The sequence below is a fragment of the Trachinotus anak genome, unplaced genomic scaffold, assembly GCF_046630095.1.
Source record: "Trachinotus anak isolate AG129_WGS33_773 ecotype Australia unplaced genomic scaffold, CSIRO_AGI_Tana_v1 ptg000013l, whole genome shotgun sequence".
Taxonomy (NCBI): domain Eukaryota; kingdom Metazoa; phylum Chordata; class Actinopteri; order Carangiformes; family Carangidae; genus Trachinotus; species Trachinotus anak.
In genome coordinates this window covers 4266037-4281556 of record NW_027273864.1, presented here as the reverse complement: position 1 = coordinate 4281556, position 15520 = coordinate 4266037, and the positions used below count along the sequence as shown (strand labels likewise).

Genomic DNA, 15520 nt, shown 5'->3' with positions numbered 1-15520 from the left:
CGTTTTGGCCTGCAGCAATCACACAACCTCCCCCCAGAGAGATCCTGGAGGGGCATTATCTTCACTCGGGAATATCATCTTTTTCAGGGGGACTGACAACTCACACAATAGTAACACTGACATGGAAATCTTACTGATCTTCAGAGCTGATTGTTGTATTGCAGAGCGCTTACCAGGCAGATTGTTTATCATCCACTGAGGGCTTTTTGTTTCCAGTGCGGCTGTTTTACACCACAGAGGCATGTTGGCAGGCTGCTGCCAGGAGGCCGACTCTGCCTAGCCGGTACATTGCTGCACGATCGGGAGCCTTTAAACAAGCGCACCCACACACACAAACAAACACACCTCCTCCCTTTCGTTTCATCTTCATATCTTTCTGCAGCATGTAGGCCTACTTATCCCGACTGATTCTGCACTGTTACATTTTCAATTATTCTTCTCTTTCCTCTTTTTCTCTCTCTCTCCATTGTTCTCAATGACACATATTTTCTTTGGTGTGCTACAGTGTTTAATCAAAGGAGCTGCTGTTCTTCAGTGTGCTCATGGAAAAGCTTACATCTGCTTGAAAGAGAAGTCAGTGTAGAGTGAATTTCTGAGAAGCCAGAATGACTGAAACATTTCACTGAATGGATGTAACACATTAAAGTGAATCTTCAGAGAAAGAACTTGCTGATTTGTTGAGCCAGATGATGCTCTGTTGGGCTTCTGCGTGTGTTGTGTTTCCTTCCAAACTGAGTGAGCTTTTCAAATGTTAGAAATTATTTTTAGCAGCTACATTGAAGTAACTGAATATAAAAAGTCTTTCAAGAATTTGCTGCTGGCCTAATTTGTGGTGCCTGTGGACCAAAGAGACAAACTAGAGACCCACAACCATTTCAACTTTCCCATGTATGTGTACTTCATTACCGAGATCATATTACGGGGATACAACCAAAGCATGTCCCTTTTTGTCTTTTTGGACATTTATTACATATTATTGGTCATCTTTCTTCTCATCTCTTTGCTGTCAGAAATACATTTGTAGAGGGCTACGATGGACAGATACTTTCAGGTATGTTTTGGATTAGAGGGATAAGATTTCAAAATGTCAAAGCTACTTGAAAGTAGGCCAGTTTTTCTGGTGATCGAGCAGAGATCATATTTGTCATATTTATTCTGAGTACAGACATGAATTACTAAAGCTATTATATTTTATTTAAAGGTCCCATATTTTACACATTTCCAGTGTTTTATTTGAAGTGTTGATATCCAGTAGTATACCAGTAGTTTTAAGAACCAAAGAACCAAAAACCTTCTAAATTTAGTTTCAAAGCTCCTCTCTCTGGTCTCTGTGTTAAAATAAAAATATAGCAGATTTCAGGTAAGTACTTGTTGGATTTGTTGGATGGTGGGTCCAGGTGGGCGGGGCTTGGTGCATGGCTAAGGGCAGTGACATCGCAAAGTTACGGAAGTCCTGACAGCTCATTTTAAGGCTCAGTTTCTGAATACAGGCTGTATGCATTTCTCTGTGGACTGAGGCTTTGATACTTTCACAGTATTAATATAGAACCTAGACCTGCTTTATAATCAAGAAAGACATGGAAACTTCACTTATGGTACCTTTTACTGATTTTTCAAAGTTTAAAATAATGACAAATGACAAATTTTTCATTAAAAAAAACAGTCACCACTAGCATAACACACTTATGAAATTCCATGGAATAATCACAAATAACAAATGTTGTTTATATATATATATATATATATATATATATATATATATATATATATATATACATATATATATATATACACATACATACACACACACACACACACACACACACAATTTGTGAAAAATTTAAGCAAAAAACTGCTATCAAATTTAACCAGTCAGCTGCTATCATCTACAGCAACAACAGTGGGTCCAGTAATCTCTGATCCATAAGACTCCTTTGCCTTCACTCAACAAGGCTGCACGGTACCTACCTAGCTGGCTAACTAGCAAGGCAGGGTTCTTATTGATTCAGAATGACTTTGACATTGTTGTCACATGCTAAGTGACTTATTGTTTGATGGAAATTTAAACAGAAACAGATGTGTCACGTGGAAACCTGGTTTCACTTGTGTCAGTTCATGATGTTTAAGTATTTAAGTACTCAGTGAAACTGAACTGTTCTGTTGATGTGGACACAATAGCTGTCACAACTGGTGCTAGCAAGGTAGCCGGAGCAGAAGGGATATGACCCAAATGCACACACTGGAGGCAGAGCTCATGCAGTTCAGTGATTTTATTTACACAAGAGGAATACAGAGGCTTCCAGGATGGTGAAGCAGGCAAGGGCCAAAACCAGCAAAGGTGATCCAGAGAAATCCAACAAAAAGGCAGAAGCCCAACTACAGGCAATAGGAACAGAATGTAAGGTTCTGGTAAGGAACAAAGGAAGAGACTTGATATATAAAGTGCGAGGCTGATTAGTGAATGAGGTGCAGGTGGGGAGAGATCAGGTGACTGGCTGATGTTAACTGGGAACAAGTAAGTGGATGGGTGGGGCAGTCAGGTGATTTGGAACAGGGAGGAAAGTCTGAGGACTGACACCTTGTGGGCAGATGAATCACGGCAAATCTGAAGGGGAGAACACAAGCTGCGGTCAGAAAGTTAAAAAAAAAAGACCTTTCATAACCACTTTTCTCTTCACCTTGATGAAAACGTCATGAAAGATGTGAAGGAAAATTCATAAGGACTTTTTAAAAAAGACAACTACGATGCTGAGAGAATCCGACTGTACTTACATTAGGCTCTGTTTTAAACAAACTTTATGTATCACTCAAATAAAGAAGACGAGACAGTGACAAGTGTAATACTGTAGGCCAGACACAGACAATTCAGAATCACACCTCCTATGATAGGATGTGAGTTTACACATAAGGCACATTTAACCATCAGTTATTCATGGTAACAACAAAATAGATGTTGAGTAGAGAAAATTCTTTTTTTTTTTTTTTTTGTGCATTCCACAATGAGGGGGATTTAGTGAAAAAATATTATGTCAACAGTATCTCGTTAAAATTATGATATTACCTACAAATACAAATTGCTCTTCATGATGACTCCGATTCGAGTTGGATGGATTTGAAAGAGAAGAAATATATATTCATTGATTTAAAGCTCAGCCAATCATGAAAGGATTTACACAAGTTTTGGATAATATCACACAAGCATAAAGTAGATGCTCTGTTTTTGTGCCCCAGCATTATCTCCTTTTCTTTTGTTAAGGATGGTCCAGTGTGTCCGATGCTGTTGGAGAAAGGAAGCATTGATGCACCATTCCTTCAGATTTAGAGAATTATCCAGCTCTTATCATGGCTGCCACTCAGAAATGTCCACGTCATTTCACTCCAGCCCTCTCTGGGTGTTAGCGGTCGTTCAGAGGCTTTCAACATCAGTAATAGGGAACAGAGCGCATCAGTAGCCTTAAAGGTATCCAGTGAGAATCAGCGGGCCTGAGTGAGCTGGGTTCCTGACCAATGAACAGGACTGACGGACTTAATGATGAAAAGATCTGCAGAACTCTAAATGTTGTTTGTCACTCTTTTGACCAGGAGAACTCAGCCTTGTTATAGTGCCACTGCCATGTGTGCTATGAAAACATACTAAACAGCATTAAATCATCCTCAATCCTTTTCTTGACAAAGAAAATGAAAACAGATGGACGATCATTCTGAAACAATGATTTTGGTACCGTTTTCACACACTACTATTGGATTAAGTTTAAACAGCAGCCAGGGAGCAGACAGTAAAATGAGATGTTGACTGAGGAGAAAACAAATATACTCAAACATTGACTTTCAGAGATGGAAGAACTACACTGAGCCCAGGAAAAAAGAATGAATATTAATCAAATGATTCTGGGATATTTTCTTTGGATGAACAGCAGTGCATAGCAAGCTTTGTCGATTTTTGGAGTATTTGCTTTAGTCTTCGACACTAATGAACATGAAAGGACGACATTCACGTTTTATGCTTCTTTGTCATCATCTATGTGATCACCTGACGGCGGGTGTGACATTGCATTATCTTTGCAAATAAGAACATTTTCAGCACATTCTTATTGTACATTGTGGATTATTTACTTGCCCTTTTTAAATTAATGTTGCTGCAAAAAAACCCAAAAGTAAGTGAAAATATTTTAGATAGGAACATTATTTTAACTGAAACAAATTGAGTTTTCACTTGATAAGATTTCAAGTATTTATTTATTTTTGTTAAAAAAATCAGGATGCGCAGCTACCAGAAGTTTTAAAATATGATCAAAGAAGTCGAGATGTTCTTATGTAGTATGGTTCATTCAGACAGTAACAAACCAAATTACTGATCCTAATGGCTTTCGTGGATCCCTGACCTTTCCTTTAGTGCCTCCAAGGAAATATCTTGACATTTCCAAGGCGTAATGAGATAAATTTTAGTTTTAGACATTCATGGTCCCCAGAGAATGAATCACACGACTTTAGCGATCCCCTGACCTGTCTTCCAGCGCCATCATGAGGTCAAATGTTCAATTTGTCCAGTACATTTCTGTAAGGCCAAATACCTGCAAATGACCCATGAGAAGTGTTCATTTTACTTTGTGTCTCTGTTAGCATGCTAAACTAAGATGGTGACCATTACCTGCTAAATATCAACATTATCACTGTGCATGTTAGCACGGTCACATCAGCATTTATCTCAAAGCAGCACTGTGTTGAAGTACAGCCCCGCGGAGCTGCTGGTATGTTGAGTCCTTGTCCTGTTCATCAAGAAAATATCAACTTTGATGACTCATTTGACCAATAATGATGGAGTTAGTGTCTACATCAGTGTCTACATAATGTGTAATCATCGCTGTAGATGTACAGCAATGATTGATATTATTTTCATCCTCAGAGATTGGTGTTTGGTCTAATGATTATTCTGAGACTATAGTTTTGTTCATTGAATGAGATGTAAACCATCTGAAACACCGTTGTCATCGATGTGACAGGCTCAAAATGCTATGCAAAACAAAAGACAAAAAAAAATCCCAAAACAATTTGAGAATATAACCCTTTATCCCCATGCAAGCTAAAAGATTAAAAATAAGTTGTTTTTGTCTTGTCTTTCAGAGCTTAAGATAATTTTTAAACCATATCTGAGGATTTTAACAGAAGAAACAGCGAGAAATCTCCACGGCATGACCTCTTTGGGAGACGCTTGACATCACTATGTCATCAGTTGGAGCACCTCTAAATAGATGGTGATGAATCCATCTGTGAATGCTTTGAACTCTCCATCTGCCAAAAACATGTGGAATTCAAAGGATGTGTCTTCAGCCTTGTACGACAACATAGTTTGTGCTGAAAATAAAATGAGAAAAAAATGTACAGACACGGCAACCATCAGTGTGCCGAGGCATCCCACTGACAGAGGTGAGGAGGAGGTGAGAAGGTATGCATACTGTAAGCCACTGTGCTTCGTGAGTATTTCCAACTTATTTTTTACTCTACATTTATCTGTAGCTCCTACACATTCTGATTTCACATGCAGTGTAACTACAGTAAGAGGCTTGAGAAACTCCTGTAGAGGAGCATGTAATCCTTCAATTATGCATGAAAATCCCCCAGAACGGAGATACAAGGTTTTCAAATGACAGCAACATTGTGCATTGCTGTACTTTCATGTTCCCAGCTAAAACAGACTCACTTGGTACTTGTCCATCCATCCACCTTATTAGTCTCTCTATATCTACTTAACCTTTGCAGAGTCACAGGGGGCTGGAACCAGTCCACGCTCACACTGGGTACACCCTGGACAAGTCTACCACAGGGCTATTTCAACTTTGTACAACACTGAAATACAACTTGGATGTTAATGGATCAATAATATAACACCTTTAATACATTGTACATAGTAATTAACTTTATTGTTGCTGCTTGGTGTTGCAACAGCACTAAATGATTTGTTAACAAATTGGGGGCAGTGCAAAAAGGTAAAAACTACAACACTGACATACCATCACCTTACACAGCCAATACAGAGCAACTTTAGCATTCATTTGGAGTCATATTTCTGGCCACAAATCTAAGTCCAATATTTACTCTCTTTGTAACAAAAAGTTAGGCACAAAAAGCAAAAACAACAAGCTAAAAGATGTAAAAATGCTCTGCAGAGCAATTGGAAATGACCGATTGGTGTGAAAATTATGTACATGTACATTACATGGACTTATTCAATCCATTGTTGATATAAAAATATTGATTACTGCAGCCTTTTATGGGCTATTTGTATGTCTTCTGCCACCCGGAGCAGGTGGTGGCAATTGTTGCTTGACAAGAGCTTCGGTCATCGTTGTGTTTACAAGACAAGAGATTTTAATCCTCCCTCTGAGCAGCGCTACGTCTTCAGGGCAGATTGGAGGCTACAGTGAGTCGCTGGTTAGCGTGCTAACTTTTATAGAAGAGACAGCTCTTGGTGAGTAAGTAAACAGCTGTAAATGCTAACATTGGCTGTCAGCAAAACTTACACATAGCTCCTTGAAGAGAATAGAGTACAATACAACTGCCTGCTAACACACACATACCTACTACACAATCTGACTACAACTTTATTTTGAAGGATCAAAACCTGGGACATAAAACAAAATAAGGAACTTTAAAGAGATTATTCTGTCAAAACCTTTTTTTCACCTGTCACCTGTTAAATACAGGACAGAAAGCTATTTAGATCACACTTGGAAAATGGATCACCAGAATGTGCCTCTCACGGCTTCCACAGATGTATAAATGGGATACACTTTACAGCAGTATGTCACAGAAAAAGCTACTTTACGTTTTACGACATTTAAGTTATTCTTCAAAATTATAGCTGCCTTAAATTAACCATTAGAAAAATTTGGGATTACTGTAAAATCTGAAAGGTTGATCTTACTTTAAAGCAAATATAACCATTGGTCTAAAGTGATGTTGACTTTACATCTACTTGTTAAATTTACTTAAAATGTAGCTGTGTTTAATTAATTTTGTGAAGTTGTTCCAAGCTAAAAATGGCAAGTCAATTTAACTCACTGTAAAGTGTCTAATGCAAAGAAAAAAAAAACTATGCCATCAATTTTGTCTGATACAACAAAGCCTTTTCAATATTTTAAACTCATTAAAAACATTAATAGTGCTATTCACAAGAAATGTATTATTGATGTTAATTATAAAAAATATGAATTCCTGTCATGATTCTGTCATTAACTCACACAGAATGAATTCTCGACACAAGGTGTGTAGTTTTTCAGATTAATTTCTAACTGACAGTCATGACCAAGAGAGATGTGCAGCATGAATAGTTTGACAGAGCTGCAATTACCTCTGATTACTTTCCTAATCATAATCAGACAGGCTCCATGTTGTCCGTGACAGGGTTGAACTCGAACAGTGTCCTTGCCAGAGAGCAGTGCTTGATAATGATTGCTGTTTAATGCCCCAGGTGGGAGAAGATGTGTTGTGTGTTTGAGGTGTGTTTACCTCCCACAGCAAACACATCCTCTATCAGATACAGCCATCAGAAATGAAATTATGAACTTGTTTTCTCGTCTGAAACGATAAGGCCTGAATGACACCCATTTGTGTGAATCGCTCCCATGTTAATTGCCTCCAGCTAGTCTAATACACATGTAAATTTGGTTTTGAAGTTCATTTACAATAATTCCAAACCATTTAGCATCTAGTCCGCCCGGCTGGTATTACACAATGTATAGTGTTTATCCCGCTGCAGTGTGAGCATCATGGTGTTGTTTTAGGGGCTTTTAGAGATGTTGTTAAATGGCACAGTTACCCTGATGGATTCTTGCATCCAGCCAACTCATCAGCCTTACGAGGCAACTCAAACTGTTGTAGTCAATGGATGTGATTTTGGTTAGAAGTGCTCAGTGGGAATGTAAATGATGGGAGAATAATATCTAATGGTGTATGATGTGTATCCAATTTTACATTCTGCTGAGGTAGGGGTGTAGTAATGGTATTCCTCACATCCTCGCTTTTCTCTCTTTTATTATCTTATTTTTCTGATCTGTTTGTCTCTATCTAGCAGAACGTCCTCATTTGTCAGTTGTTAAAATTAAAGCGGCTATGGTTATTGTTTGGTTAGGTAGTTTGGTCTAGGCATAAAACTGACTTGGTTATGGTTACAAAACATTGTGTTTAGGATTGTTTGACATTTTGGGACATGCAGTTAAGATGGTACAGTCAATGTAAATCTCATATCTGTCTTTTAAAATTCATGGCTATGGCCAGCAGCCAGTTACCTTAGCATAAAGCCTGTAAACAGGGGGTAACAGCTAGCCTGACTATGTTTGGAAAGTAACCAAATAAAGTGGCATAGCAGTAACCTCCTGAAGCCTTGTCACTACCAAGGAGGTGCAAATAAAGCAGCTGACACTTCAGGAAGTAACTTTTCGTGGCCAAGACATAGTCCAGCACATAAAACTACTGTGTTTCTGCTCTTGGTTTTCAGTATGGATTAAACAAACAAGATATAGTGTGTTAGTTATTGAGCTTTAGAGGTGCCGGAAGGTGGATTTTCCTACCTTTAGAAGGAGCCAGCTGTTTCCCCCAAAACCCAGAGAACTGCGCAGGGATATGAGGCCATTTTAGCATAGTGGCTGCAGTGGGTATTGCAACTTCCGGTATCATCAAACCTTTTTCCCATATACAACAATGGAAAAACAACTGGAAAAGGAGCGGCTGGACAACAGTGGATACCTTTTGTTGGGCATCACAACTCCCCTCAAATGACTGCAACATTTGGAAAGTCTAGAAGAGCTGATTGATTAAATTATTTTATCTTATTCATATACGTGAGGATCCAACAGGAATTCAGACGACTTGGCGAATGGAGGTCTAGGATGCGCATGCTTAATAAAGGACTCTAGTGAGCATGCTCTATGGGCTCAAAAAGGCTGAAGCAAGAGGAAGACTGCAGACACTTTTAGATGTACACATCCAGTGAGCAACTTTCATAGGAATGAATGGGGCAGGGGGTTTCCAGTTCTCCTTAATGCAATGTTTCCCAGTTCTCCCGTCTTTGTTCTTAGCTAACTGCTGCAGCTTCATCTTTCATGAACAGACACGAGAGTAGTATTGATCTTCACATCTAACTCTCAGCAACAAAACAAATCCACATATTTCCCAAAATGTTAAATCTACTGCTTTAAAGTAACTATTTTGTTGAGGTCAGGGGACCTTCATTGTCATTGTTCAAATTAATAACCACTCAGTTAAGGTCAGGGAATGATCGTTGTCATGGTTACAAGTGTCCAACGCTGGTAGGAAATGGGAAGCAAACAACAGTCCCTCATTTCAAAGTCTGACATTTTGTTGACTCATCCATTCACCACAACCTCTGCTCTCTGGAGACTTAACGATGTCACAATATTTCCTTAGCGCCCAATGAACAGGAGTCAAGCAACAAGCAGAGAGTATGTCATCGCTGGGCATTTGCTGAAATGATTGATGGTGCTGTTTTCCCCATCTCATAAGTTGTCTTTATTATTGTAACATTTTTTCTTGATGATATAGATTTGTCATCAGCATTTATTCCCTACAGTCGTATTCTGGCATATACTTCCTGTGACATATTGTCACAAAATCAAGTCCTGTCACTCATGACATTTAAATCCAATAAGCATTTAACATTTTTTTTTTAAGGCGTCACACACATTATTAAATGAAATGCATTGCATGATCTAAATAAAAAGTAAAACTCCAGCAGTTACCAATTACTCAGTGCTATGAGAAATGATCATTTTTGTCCCTTGCTCCCCTCAGAGAGACAGCAGGAGGTGAGGAGCCAGCCAAGCTGTCAGATGAGAGACGCAAACATGTTGTTGTGAACTGCTCACTGACTCTAACCAGTGATGTGAACTGACATATTTTTTGATATTAAAGATAAAAATTCCTAACTTTCCTCACAACTGTGGTCTCTTCAGTGGCAGGAGAAATGGGAATGCTTCTAGTATCTAGTGTCACAAATCCACATTTATTATCCTGTCAACTCCTCCACCAGCACTGATTGTGTTTTTCAAGCTGTGTTAATCAATACTTTTAAATCAACACTGGTTCAGATAATGTGAAAGGTGTCACTTGCGGTGACAAACCCACAAATAACCATCAACAAAGTCTGGAGCTGGTCTCAGGTTTACAGAGAATTTTAGCATATTCAGTTCGTTGTGGCGTTACAGCCCTGCGACTTTAATGTTTGGGGTCAGTCTCAGCAGCTTTGTTTCCAGTCACACAGATCTGATAAATTCACTGTATGCTACCTGTACTGCACCCAACAACAGCCAAAGTTCACAACTAGCAAAAGAACATAGTGGAGGTTTTATTATACTCCCATTCACCAGGTCTCTCTGTCTGTTGATGTGTTAACACTTTTTGCTTATGTTTGCCACAACTTTGTAGCCTGTAGTGTGTCAAAGTTTCCTATTTGCTCGTATCACTTAATAGCCAGAAAATAATGCCCCATGACAAAGCTCACACTCAACTCATACTTCATACTGTATTTAACTATGTAAGGTGGTTACAAACACAAGAGGGGATTAAAACACCAATTGTAGAATTACATAAAGTACTAATATATAAAATCAATCTCTTTCTTTCATTCCATGCAAAAACAACACCTTGCAATAAAGTCATTGGTTACTTTACTCTGCTCACATTGGAAGATCGTATACACTGGCATGAATATGTCAACCAGAGCCACTCACATTGAAACTAAAATTCCTGTTTTATGTTACACACACACACACACACACACGCATATATTTACAATATATCTGCCCTCTTCCTCAAGTCCAATATTCTTACTTCTGTTTGTCTGTTTGGTAACATGGATATCCTATGAGTCCTTTTTTCCTTTCTTACATTTACTACATTTATACTCTAGCTTCTCTAACGGGGTGACAAGTTTGAAACTAAATGATATTGAACTTATTATGACTAATTCATGAAGCTGTGGTCTGATAATTAGTGCTGTGGTTACACTGTTTTCATTCGCTTTGTGAGGAATAGGATCAAACGATATTATTCCTAAAGCCCTGTAAGGTAACACTGATATATGGAGCAATTTACTTGCAATAACGCCAATAAAATAAAATGATTAGAAAAGCGTGTTGCCATTACATAGAATAGCAGCAGTTTACTGTGAATATTTGATGACTTGAAGCCTATGTAGTGTAAAGACATGATGAACCGCACAATTGTGGAAGTCATTTTGTGGACTGCAGGGATCCTCCTTACAGCTGTTTGCAGTGGGGGGGTGGATGGATGTTCTAATGTTACTGATGACTTTGTGTGGTGATGAATTCTACTTTCACTTGAACATTTTAAAAACTAAGGATGCCACAATAAGTTTTAGAGGATTACCGCCCACTGTAATCGAAGTCAAGGAAATTGAGTTGGTGGACAGCTATAAATATCTGCTGTTGATGGTAAACTATGCCTCAAGAACCATACAGCAGCAATCTGTCCAGATGTTACAGCAGCGCTCCTTTTTCCTGCAGGAAATGATGTCTTTTAATGTGGCTAATAAAAGATGACCTTGCTTCGTTCAGGGTTTTGTTCGATATGTGTTGACATTTTGCAGCGTAGGCTGAATTGACATGGTGAGTGTGTATAAGTCAAACGGAGGAGGAAAAAAACAGCCAACAAAGGTTAACTGTGCGACTGGGACAAGATAATGACATGATCTTTAGATGTCATTTGAAACAGCATTAGAAGTACTAGTAGTAGTAGTAATAATACAGTATTATACATATTTTTACAAATGGCATTTCCTCCCACTGGGATAACTTGCTGATTTATGTGAATGACTGCTTTGTGCAGCTGATTTCCACTGTGTTAACTTGTTAAAGTAAACTTATTTTATGTGGTAATAAGACTGCAGGCCGTGTAGGACATGGGTCAAAATACCCAAACCCAAAATTTCATGTGCTTGTTGTTTCAGCTTAGCCATGTGCCCCTTTTCTGACCCTTCCTCCTCTGCCACCACTACTTTCTGCTGCACTTGAGGAAATGTAGCCGTGAAACTCACTGCATCGACTTGTATCAACACTGGTCACTCACATATCAGATGCACAATACAGGCAGAGGTAGAAGTCAAGGGAGGCCCATTTGGTGAGAAAAAGTGATATTATTGCTGCTCTTCCAAAAAGTTAAGTGTGTCTTGACACCACCAGTGTAGAGTGAGAAAGGAATTCAAAATCCCAGCTACTGCACTGTTACCACTTCCTCTGGCCATACAGGGGATTTGGTTTGTGCTACAGGTGTCAAACAATGTGATGCTTTGTGATATCACTGATGTGTGTTGCAATTCAAGTCCACAGCTGTTATAAAAAAAGAACTGCTCTTGAAGGACCTGAAAGCAGAACACCAGCTCAATGAGGGAAGGTGAACTGAATTTATTATAGAAAGAGAGATTGTGGCAGGGCAGGTGAGAGCTGGATGAAGAATGAGAGGTAGGCAGGCGAGGAATGGCGAAGAGGTGATCTATGATGGAGCAAGTGTGGTGGCTGAGAAACAGGCAGACGATGAGTGGCTGAATGCAGAGTCCGTCCATCAGAGGGATGGCGGGTCAGAGCATGAGCAGCTGGCAAGCAGACACAAGAAGCATACTGTAACCCTGAGGCACACGGAGACAAGGTGAGTCAGAAGCATTGCACCACACTGGTAGACTGAACAATTTGGCAAAGAGTGACTTGAGATTCAGGGTTGAGTTACTTCATTCCTTTACTTGCCAGAGCTGATGACATGCAGGTGTTCTGGGTGAAGCACTCAGGAGGAGGGGCTGAGAGGAGCAGCTGAGGAGCTGGAAGGAATGGCCAGAGACACAGAAGCACACACACACACACACACACACACACACACACACAAACAAAAGGTGAACACACCTTGAGTCTAGACCAAGACCATGACAGCAGCCCTACTATTGACTTTGTGAAGCTGTACTTTGCCATAGCAACTGAGTGAAAATGTGAGGATGCTAACATGGACAGGATGATGCTGAAATGCTGGAGCTGAAAGAGCTTAAAAAGATAAGTGATATGGCTAATGAATGAAAGAATTAAAGGTAATGTTTACTCTGTTCAACATTCTTGCTTAGCATTTTAGCATGACTGCATTTGCTAATTAGCACTAAACACTAAGTGGCTGAGACTGAGGTTCTAAGTATCTGGTCATTAACCAGTGACATGTTGATGCACAATGGTGCTTGGGGAAAAGTGAGAGGGATCACCATCAAAATTCATCTTGTAGTCAACAATGGACGTGGATAAATATAGTTATTTAAAGGAGCTATTTATATGTTTTGATATAGCTACGTAGCCAATGTTTGCAATTAAAGTTACTTACCAGTATAGACTTTAGAGTTAAGCATCAAACTTCATTCCTTTACCGACCAAGAGCTGTCTCCAATGGTGGAAACAAACCCTCTTGTTTTGCTTTTATTTATATCACTTCTTTTCTTCTACTGAAGTTAGCATGCTAACCAGCTAGCCCTGGCCCGGTTGGTCTGCCACATCACTTTCTGATGCCGAGTCACTGTAGCTGTCCAGGCTACACTGAAGAAGAAGCACAACCCAAAATACATATTATAACCCTTCTTGTAAAAGCAAAAGGTCTTGGCAGAACTGTAAAGTAAACTACTAATGCTAGCTATGTAGCAATAGCAAAACTTACAGATAGCTCTTTTAAGTCTAGATCAAAGTGCTAGACAGACCAACCAAACATCATTGCCTAGAGCCGCACCACTAGCATTGCTGACAAAAACTAAGAATTTAAATTTGATGTAGCACTGCAGTCATATTCATAATTTACCACTGCTGAAACAGATAGCATCTTAAGAAAATATTGCAATTTGGCACTATTTGTTTGGCAAGGTTAATGCTGCTAATGTGTTGTGAAATGTGTAATAAATCTTTTTAAGCTTAGCTGTGTTTACTATTCCCTGTATCTGTTTAAATTGTGCCAAAATGCTGCCAGCGGTGATAAGGGCTGAACTAAACTACATTAGGACAGGCTCCTGTGTAGCAACACCATCTGTCGTCTCTATCACTCTCACACACATTTCTTTCTCCTGCTCTTCGCTGCTCTGAGGTGCTGCTGTCTCTTCCTCTTTTCACTAACTTCCCCTTCCCTGAAAGGCAAATGCCCAAAATCAATTGCATTCACTCAATTTATATCAGCTCAAGTCAACACGGCTGAATGAAATGCAGGGACGTGCACAGTTTACGAGAGCTGAGACGGCTGCAGCGTTGTGCTCATCAATAACACAACTGATAGACATCAAGTACAATGAAAGGGCACAGAAAGTAAACATCACTGTCGAATCGCAGATAACAGTATGCTTCATTCTCCTGAACAACAAATCAGACTATTACACGTACTATCACTTCCACCAGCGGCAGCCACTGTCCTATAAGTGAACCTCATTGCAGTGACAGCATCATTTCAGCCCACTGGGCATGAGCAATTACATGTGATACACTGTAAGGAGGAAAAAAGCTTTTCTAAAATGAGAATTCAAACTCACTGTGAATTTATTTTTACCCAAAGAATAAAAGCCTTGACAGATAATCAATCAAACAAAAGCAAGCTTTAAGGCTAAATTTAATGAGGCTTCTGGGAAATCCTTAAAGTAATGTCCTTGCATCAGTTATAAGTCTTCAATCAGTCGGTGGAACAGAAAAGGATGAGGGTATTATTCCATTAACAAACTACTGTTTCATCCATCTATAGCTGGTCGATGTTGATATTTCAATGCTTCTTTTGAGCTGGAAAAATGGAAAAAAGGTAGAGGTTTCTGTATCAAATCCACCTGCTCATGTAATATTGATCAATTGGGAATTAAAGTCAAATATCCTTATCAAAACAAGCGGTAATGCGATGCTAAATGTGAAATGAATTAATTCAGAACACTGTTTCTTCCTCAAAGTGACGAATGTTGCGGAAAGCAAACTGCATTTTGCTTTTAAAATATTCATAGTCATAATGTATTGGCAAACACAAACAGCTGACGCAAGTGTTTGCTCAGGGATATTGGGCTGGAAAGGGAGCAGCATCTTCCCCTTGCAGGAGGGAGAAATTCAATTGAAGGATTTGGAGAAAATCCTGTCGGGTGAACTGTGTCTGCTCCAGTTGCAAATGCAGTGTTCTCTAGCATCCTGTTGTTTCCCTCTGGGCTCTTTGCATGTATGTGTATGTGTGTGTGTGTGTGTGTGTGTGTGTGTGTCAGAGACTGTGAGGTGAGGGGGTGGTTAAAAAATCAAAGTTTTAAGTTCCCAAGACCTCAGAACAGAAATTACCAATGTGGAGCTACAGTTTTCATTGTAATGAGCGTGCACGTTCCTTTTCTCTGTTGCTCTGCAGTCGTGGTTGATCCAGTGAAGAAAAAGCTGTTACATTTGCTGTTTTAAACGATGGAGAAAAAAAAACTGAACACTATGGAATGATACTGGAATGTGAATCTTCCTTTGGATCATGGGCC

The 15520-nt window shown here is 39.3% G+C and overlaps 1 long non-coding RNA gene across 1 annotated transcript; it reads right to left on the bottom strand.

Annotated features, from left to right (window-relative positions):
* Nucleotides 1–12317: 12317 nt before the first annotated feature.
* On the bottom strand, nucleotides 12318–15019 carry LOC139631110 (uncharacterized). The gene is made up of 3 exons (XR_011693290.1): nucleotides 13714–15019; nucleotides 13387–13595; nucleotides 12318–12844 (listed from the first exon to the last, which is right to left on the bottom strand). It is a non-coding gene; the product is annotated as an uncharacterized lncRNA (long non-coding RNA).
* Between the last annotated feature and the right edge of the window lie 501 nt (nucleotides 15020–15520).